We start from the raw sequence: 7636 nt of genomic DNA, 5'->3' as shown, positions 1-7636 counted from the left end.
CTTCCAAGAAGGGGGGCATGGCGGTGTGGCAGGTTCAGCCAGTGCCCACTGTGTGGCAGGTCTGGGGTTCGAGCCCCGCTTGGGGTGCCCAGTGAAGTACTGGTGTCCCATCCTGAGTATGTCCCCTACGCCCTGTGGTGCTGGGTGAGGCTCCGGCTTGCCGCGACCCCACTCGGGGGCAACAGCCGCTCACGATGGGTTGGTTAGTTTTTCAAAACAGTTAAACTTTGATCCTTAATGTCCAATATATGTCAAATTCGGGTGCCACACTGTCTGTGTTGTCAGTCAAGGTTGGACCACTTTGCTATAAGAGGCCACTTTCCACCTTTGGTGTTACAGAGATCCACTGTCCAGCAACCCTGGCCATGTTTATCATGTTGGTTTTGGGTACATAAGGTATATAGCCCCAAACAGTCAGACAGTGGAGTAAGTCATTACTGACAAGTTTTTGGAATAGGACTCTTGCCCCATCTGCTTATTTGCTCATTTTTCCATTGTCACTGTGAGAGCCTGTAATTATGACTCCACCAGGACATCCTACTGGCACACGGATGCCAGGAATGAATTCCACACTACCCAGAGTAGTCTACCTGTCATGTCTTACACTTTCACAGATACCGTAAGTCAAAAATTCCGACAGCCATGTCCTTCCAATCCTCCAGCAACACATCACTCTCCCAGTCTCACCACTTTTGCCATACTAAATGTTTTAGTCTCTCATTAACATTCTCACTTCCTTAAAGTACATATTTTCACGTTTTCCTTTTTTGTTTGCTGTAACCTTGTTTCAGATATGATTTGTATAATATGATGTTAGTATGGCAATGTTCTTTATTAAGGAAGAGAAAATTTATTTTTGTTACTGGTCTGTTTCATAATTCTTTTTTAAATTGGTATTGTAATATATCTATGCAAGAATTGTTCTGTGGAGCATTTTTATTTATGAATGTAATGTGTAATAAATGGTAGAATCTGTCGAGCATTGTATGACTTTTTCAGCCAGGTACTTACACAGTGCTGCCGTTAAAACATATAGGCAATAGGTCATTATATACACACACACACATTTTCAGAACCGCTTGTCCCAGACGGGGAACCGGAGCCTACCCGGTAACACAGGGCGTAAGGCCGGAGGGGGAGGGGACACACCCAGGGCGGGACGCCAGTCCATCGCAAGGCACCCCAAGCGGGACTCGAACCCCAGACCCACCGGAAAGCAGGACTGTGGACCAACCCACTGCGCCACCACACCCCTGTATCTTATTCAGGGAGACGAAAAATAATGTATTAAGTTACTCTGTAAAACAGTGGAATTTTCTATTAACTGCTCTAATGACTACCATGATATGACCTGGTGTTTAGATGTAAACAAAAAAGGTTGAGGATCATTTTAGAGAGACAGTATCTTGCACACATAACATTTAATTTCAATGTCCAACAACTAAAGCAGCCTCAACAGTTCCCGTATTTGATAGGATTTGATGAGCCCTTTAGTATACATTACGGGTGCTCATGAATATCAACGACCTCTGCGAAACTCTATCTCAGGGGCACCGTCTGTAACATATTGCTTAATTAGGGCCTTATGTTAACTTGTCAATGGCTTTTGTGCCATTTCTGAAGCCTCCACCCATAACTAACAAATTAAAGCGGTAATCGAATAACTGATGGATAATTAGCGAGCAATTACGCGGAATAAAAGGGGCTTGTTCTGTGTAATATTCTGCAAATGTCTCTAGGCAATGTCTTCTTGAAAGGTTCCTTATTGATATTTAGTGCTGCTGGAACTGAAAAAGACACTGTCATCAGTGGTGGAACATACATCTTCCTTGGCTCCTCTGATTGTATAAAAATGGTATAGCATACAGACCTGAACCCCTTATTTAGTATTGTTCCCCAAAGAATCTTTTCTTCAGTTTGTAAGAGTAAGCAGAAAGTTTTCAGATTTTTCACTTTCTTTTGGCCATTCTGCCCTCCGAGTGTCAGTAGTAGAAAGGTAGGCGCTAACCTTCCTTTACATTTATTAGACACTTTTCTCCAAAGCAACTTAGAATGGATACTACATAGTGTTATCAACCCACACACCTTATTCACCGCAGTGACTTACACTGCTAGATACACAACTTACAAGGAGTCACTCATCCATACACCAGTGGAACACACTCTTTCTCTCCGTCACTCACACACTACAGGTGAACCTGAACAGCATGTCTTTGGACTGTGGGAGGAAACCAGAGCACCCAGAAGAAACCCGCACAGACACTGGGAGAACATTCAAACTCTACACAGACTGAGTGCGGATCAAACCCATGTCCTCTCGCACTACCCAGGCACTGTGAGACAGCAGCGCTACTCGCTGTGCCACTGTGCCACCATGCCGCCCTTTCCCAAACAACAGTCACCAACTTCTCCCGGGGGGGGATCCTCGGGCATTCTCAAGCCAGCTGAGAAAAAGTCTGTGAAACCTTCGGAATTAATCTTGATTTCTACATGAATGACTTGAACCGATCTTCAGTCTGATCAGTTCCCAATAATAAATAACAGACAGTCTGATTTAACAGCTCACAGAATTTTATCTTGCCATATCTTTATCAAGCAAATATTTTAGACAGGCTGGCTTCAGTTGTGATACCTCTGTATATCCATACAGCTGCTATTTGTGTCAATAACGAGACGGGTCATTTCTGTGTGTTCAGCTCTGGAAGGGAATGAGGAAAGGTAAACTGTAATTAATCCCCAGAGTGATGATTGGAACTATGTGTCAGTGTATAATTCACAGACTAGCTAGTGCTGCAGAGCGGGTTATATTCAATTTCCTCTCAAGAGAACTCCATCAGCAATCTCATGTGGTCATATGACTGTGGTCCGATCTTAGTCTTCTCTTCCATAGCTCAGTGCAGCCCACAGAGACACACACATTGCAAAACTCCTTACAGTAATTTGCCCTCATGTCCTTGCACTGTGGGATAATTGCTTTAAACTCAATGTGCTGATTAAAGTAAATCACTATGCAGATTCAATTATCATACCTCTTATGGATGCAAATGAAAAGGTAATTTAGCTGGATTGCTTTTCTGTCTCGCAAGTGATAGCAAGGGCTATTAAATCAAGACCAGTCAAAAGATGGCAGGATCGCTGTAGCATTCTCTTTAATTCTATTAGTATACAGACTTTAAAGTAAAAGTGCAAAATGCACATGCAACTAATCTTTTTCTCTGTCCAGATCCAAAAAAACTTTGTAAAGCACTGAATGTGCCATACTGAGGTTTCAGTGAAAATTCAAGAGTTTGGCTAAATTTCATAGGAATTTGTCTTCCAGGCACAGTAAATCAAAAACACTGAGATTCCATTTCACGGCGGTTTGATGAGATATTTTCATTGGTATGAAATGAATATCCTAAATGTATGCACAAACATGGAGCTTTTTGTCTTCTGGGACAACAACTTCACGTAAAACCAGATTTACTGATTTCTCATATATAACATTTGTTATATAAATGTTTTCATAGAAGGAAGTTGTGTCAGAAGTTGTTTGAATAATAAGGAAATAAACGGCAGTTTGTGCTGAACAAGGGAAGTCAGTGGAAGAACTAGAACTGACAAGGAGATATGTGAAGAAGTACTGTAAGCACTATACTAGCTAGTAGCACTATAAATAAACCAACTGACCACAAAGGAAACCAAAAAACTCCCAACCAAAAGGCAAGGGAGAAAAATAAACCTTTATGAGTCCAAGTGCCAGTGGCTGCCCACCCTCCAGAGAATTCTACCTAAAAAATATAGAGTGCAGACAGTAAAAGCTAAGGGAAGCAAACTCATGACATTACTACAATGAATAGAAGCTAAGAAATGGATGTCCAGGTGCAGGTATGCTAATCTCATCCACCATGGCATGTAGTCAGCAGCTGCAGTCATCATGGAGTGCAGGCGGCAAAGTGGGTCTCGTCAGAGAGGGAAACAATGCTCAAAAGCAACATCGGTTATGTTGGATATGCTAAGGTGAACAGATTGGTCTGAAGCCTGTATTTAAAGGTTGAGACAGAAGGGGCATTCCTGACCATATCTGGCAGACTGTTCTTAAGTCCCAGCACTCTGTAGCTAAAGGCACACACTCCTATTGACATCTTATTCACCACAGATACTTTAAGGTAACCCACATCTGTTGGTCAAAGACAATGTTCTGGAAGATAAGAATGAATAATCTTACCAAGATAAACTGGAGCAATGCCATTTACTGCCTTATAAGGCAGGAGTGAGATTTTATAATGTACTCTAAACAAAAAGTGAATAGAGTAAATCCTCACATTACAACGGCCTTACGATATGTTGTGATGGACCTTCCATTATAAAATGAGTTCCACAACATGATGCAAATAAGGTGGCATTCTTCAGAACCTGCAAAAGTGACCACTGAGGCATGACTGGAATGACAGACGCCTAATGACAGACCAAGCCAAATGTCAATGGTAATGAATGAGGCTACAAACCAAAACCCAGCAACAAGGATGAATGAGGGACCAAACCAAAAAGCAGCATTAGCCAGAAACGATGGTGCAAACCAAACAGCAATGTTGGTCATAATCAATTGCACAAATAAAACAGTGGTAATGGCAATGAATGGCAGTGCAAGCCCAATAGCAACCTTGACAATGAACAATCTCCAACAAGAACCAAAAACAACCTCAACGTATGGCAGCAAGAAACAAAAAGCTGAATAAACAATAGCTAGTGAGTATTCAAAAAACATCAGTATTACTAACCAGTGGCAAAATGAACAGTTTAAACTGATGACTACATAAATAAATTGTGCTGTTGATAAATGACTACATGAAACAAGTGCATTACCAGTGACAGAAGGCCTCATTAAATTAAAAGCAATACCCTGCGAGATTTACCTTGTTAGAAAGAGTACTTGTCTTAGCTATGCAAGAGCCCCTAAAACAAATGCCAATTTTTTATCAATACAACAAAAAAGTCCACTAGTGACAAAGGAGTCTGCGGTTCATATCTCTCTCAAAAATTTGCCCCAGCATTACTCCGAATGGGTGAAGGAAGTTTATTTTTCGGCTGCTCCGAGACTCCCGCTTCCAAACTTTTCACGCTGTTTCCACACTTTCCATTTTGGAGCACATTGGCAGAGCTCTGGACTGAAGACAGACCACTGAGTCTGTTCCTGGTGGGCTCACCTCTTCCACCTTGCATTTCAAATCTGGAAGCATAGAATGGATCAAAGCTTTTACTGAACTCACTAAATGTGAAATCTTTGAAGAGACATGAGGAACATCAGTGGAGTGACATGCTCTCTGATGTACAATTGCCATCAAATTGATGCAGATTGTTTGCATGGTAGTTCAAACTGCATAACAATGATGACTGTAGCCAATCGATTATTCTCAGTGTCAAGATTCAAATGTTCAGTAATCCTTTGGGTAAAACTTTAAAATTGCCATAAGTGGAACCTCAACGATCGCCATTCTCATTTTCACATGTAATCTCACAAAAAAAAACTTTTAAACTTCTCACATGAAGCTGATCTAAACGTTCAGTGGCCGTTTCTCTGAAGGGAAAGGTAGGTCGGAAAGGTAAGAAACGTAGGAATGTGGGTAAGGCAACAGAATATTCGTTTAGCCCAGCAAAAAACAAGTTCACTTTGTCTGGCAAAGGAGAAAAAAAAATGACATGATGTGAATAGCAGAGATTGACCCTTCCCTCCCCATCAATGCCTTATAATTATGTGTATAATAATTATTTTATGCATTGCTACAATGAAAACGTATCTAAAATAACATGTTTCTTTGTAAACCTTCTATAAAAATTATCTGCACCAAAAGTACATTTTTCATGAATGTATACCAATATCAGTAAGAAACAAAAGTTGATAACATGACACGTTTTCAAAATCGTGTGCCTCTTTTGCATTATCACTTGATTTCTTTCTAACGTTTATCACTGGAAAAAATAATAATGCTTTTATTCTTGGAAAGGCACTTTTAATTTGTGTTTGATAGAGATGGATAGTTTAGGCATTTTATCCGTGGGTTTGCTTGGCATAGCTGACCCAGTGTGGCACATGAAGTATTGCCTCCTTACCATTACCTTTCACTGAAATACAGATATGGAGCAAGAAGTGGCCAGATCATTTTTTAAATTTTTTTTAATATCTGCAGCTCCTTTTCAGATGTACATAAATGCATAGCTAAAGGCAATTAATCAGTTTGTATTATAAATGGAAGATGTCCAAAGGAAGGAGAGTCACTTTAAATATTGTTTAGAACATTTACAGTACTGCTCTTCCAATGAAATGACGGTAAATGAACTCTTTGTTGTATATCACAGTTTTTTATACAGCCCACACTCACTGCTCCCCCAGTGCCTCAGGCAGCTGGACATAAAAAATTTAAAATGTGAATATAGCATTTAAATTTCTAAATCTTGTGCTGATGAAACTTTACTACTTTTTGATTTTACAATTTGTGCTTGCTTATACATCCAAGCTTCAGGTCAATATTAGATAACAGATATACAATTATAATTAATTAGCTGTAAAAATAAGTGCACAAGTATGAATTATTTATAATGATGAGTGTTCCACGCTGTTCTACTCACACATGATACAGTAATGTCAGAGTTACTGCCGGGATGGATTCTAACTTTTGATGATGGTGGCTTGATGTGAAAATTGTAATTTAGTTTCATGTCATTCTGACACCTATGTTCACAGCCACAAAGCAAAGGTATACAAGATCACTTTTGAAGAAGGACAAAAATAAGCAACAATTCATACAAAGACTGTCAGCTTCATTTGAACAGGTGTTTCTGATTATTAGAAGAGTGCACAAAAGGGATGATTTGGACATCATGCATGGGATGCTGAAAGAGAAAGGACACCCTTCAATTGGCTTGTAAGACGCTCGTGTCCATCGAGATGGCGGGCAGTCACACTGACTGAGTGTCAACCCTGGCCTCTGGTGCTGCTGCCACAGCTGGCCTGGTTTCCTCCCTTTCTGCCGCTCTTGCCTCTCTCTTTCTCTCTTCTGTCTCCATATCCACCAGATGAGCTCAGGAGAGGCCACCATGTCCCAGAATGACTTATCTAACTCTGTCCATTCAGAAAGCACTGCAGGACAGTGTTGGGAAGTTAGGCTGTGAATGAAAAAGGCTGCATGTGTATGTTTTGCTCACTGAGGAAATTTCCAAAGCCTAAATGAGGAAAATAGCACTTAAAAGTCATAGAACAGAATGTTTCCATAATTACATTATCACCTTGTTTTTTCGTTATACACCAGAAGGATGGGATTATATAGTCCTGTAACTTTTTGTTTATTGCAATGAGAAAAGTCACCCAATTCAAGCATTTATATTCATTTTCTCAATCAATGTACAGGTGGTTCCCAACTTACAACGGTGCTATGTTCCATGAAACCCATCGTACGTCGAAAATACATTTAATACACTTAACCTACCGAACATCATAGCCTGGTATACATGTGATGGCCATTACGGGCTTTCCGCCTTCATGCTGGGCAATTACTGAGTTTCTCCTCAAGAGTCACTGCCTTCCTCTTCTTCCCTCCAGTAACAGGAGACACAGATGGGCGTTTCTGTAACATTATGGATGGACAAAACACAACCGCGT

This window comes from Scleropages formosus, chromosome 24 (assembly GCF_900964775.1).
Source record: "Scleropages formosus chromosome 24, fSclFor1.1, whole genome shotgun sequence".
Taxonomy (NCBI): Eukaryota; Metazoa; Chordata; class Actinopteri; order Osteoglossiformes; family Osteoglossidae; genus Scleropages; species Scleropages formosus.
This window is presented reverse-complemented; position numbering follows the sequence as displayed.